The 1638-nt window shown below is 38.2% G+C and overlaps 1 non-coding gene across 1 annotated transcript; it reads left to right on the forward strand.

Moving 5' to 3' along the window:
• The first annotated feature begins 1035 nt into the window (after window positions 1-1035).
• On the forward strand, window positions 1036-1139 carry LOC132518878 (U6 spliceosomal RNA). Its single transcript, XR_009540003.1, has one exon. It is a non-coding gene; the product is annotated as a U6 spliceosomal RNA (small nuclear RNA).
• Window positions 1140-1638: the final 499 nt, after the last annotated feature.

Raw genomic sequence — 1638 nt, forward strand, 5'->3', positions numbered from 1 at the left:
TTCCTGTTAAGGGTAACATCTTCATCCCTTTCCATTTCCCCTCTTTTCCATTTCCTATGGTTTTCTCTATTTCTGTTCTTTGGCCAACCCTCCCTGCAGCTACATGTATTTTCAAATCTTCCCTGTATTTTTAAATTATCTTGGTATTCTCAGCCTTTGGGCTTTCAGGATTTATTCAAACTCTCTCATTTTTCCTCTGCCGCCTTTCCAATTATTTCTGGGTCTCATTTTGCACGGTCTACCCATAGCTTCCTTTTAAGTAAAATTTACTTTCTAAATAGTGAGATGCTTTACCAGGAGAGATGCTTTCTGCAACCTCTCCTTGCAGCACAAATTCGAAGTTTTCAAGATGAGTGAGCCACCCATCCATGTGCTTCCATCTGAAGTATCCAGACTTCTAGTACCTCCCCTTGTCATTAGTGATATAGACTATATTTCCCTATTAGAAAATGTTCCCAGAATTGGGAAACTTAGGCTAAGAGTGAGCCTGTGCCAACGGCGAGGTACTGGCGTCTCTTCTCTCAGCATACTACATTGCTTGCCTTCCCCATTATCTCATCGTCCTTCCCAAAAGGACTTTCTGAACTTCGCACAAGGCACATACACACACCACACAGACTCACTTGGAAGCCTGTTAATGAAAATTAACCAGCAATTATCCTACAATTCATGGGGTCCTCACTGTCTTCTTATTGATCTTGACGATCAGTAGTCAGATATCTGAGTTCTGTAATTTAAGATTCATCTTCCTTCTCTCCTCTGTGAGCTGACATATCTTGATGAAGCCCTCATTTAGTAGGGACAGTACTGGCATCTCTATGAGCACAGTATAAAATAATCTTTAGCTCCCATTTACCTTTAGCTCAAAACACAAAGTTTAACTGCCACAAAAAACAGATTTCTGGATCATTCTGCTTAAAGCTTTACTTATAACAACACTATGGACATATTCTAAGATAGTTCTACCTCAGAAAAAGGACTATAAGAACATTCATAAGATGCCAATTTGAACCCACGCATTAAATTGCCTTCCTTGCGCTCACTTCGGCAGCACATGTGCTAAAATTGGAACGATACAGAGATTAGCAAGGCCCCTGCACAAGGATGACACGCAAATTTGTAAAGTGTTCCATGTTTTTATATATAATGGAATATTACTCAGCCATAAAAAGGAACGAAATTGGGTCATTTGTAGAGACATGGATGGAGACAGAGACTGTCATACAGAGTGAAATAAGTCAGAAAGAGAAAAACAAATATCGTACATTAATGCATATTTGTGGAATCTAGAAAAAAGGTACAGATGAACTGGTGTGCAAGACAGAAACAGAGACACAGATGTAGAGAACAAACATATGCACAGCAAGCAGGGAAAGAGGGGATGGAATGAAATGGGAGACTGCAACTAACATATATACACTAATATGTATAAAATAGATAACTAATGAGAACCTGCTGTATAGCACAGGGAACTCCACTTTGCTGTACAGTAGAAACTAACACAACATTGTAAAACAACTATACCCCAATAAAAAACATTTTTTTAATCCAATTGGACATTTATATCAAATATTAAACATTTTCTATCTCCTGGTTACTATTACGTACTTAAAGATTCTGTTAGCAACTTAAATATGG

The sequence above is a fragment of the Lagenorhynchus albirostris genome, chromosome 3 (genome assembly GCF_949774975.1).
Source record: "Lagenorhynchus albirostris chromosome 3, mLagAlb1.1, whole genome shotgun sequence".
NCBI lineage: Eukaryota > Metazoa > Chordata > Mammalia > Artiodactyla > Delphinidae > Lagenorhynchus > Lagenorhynchus albirostris.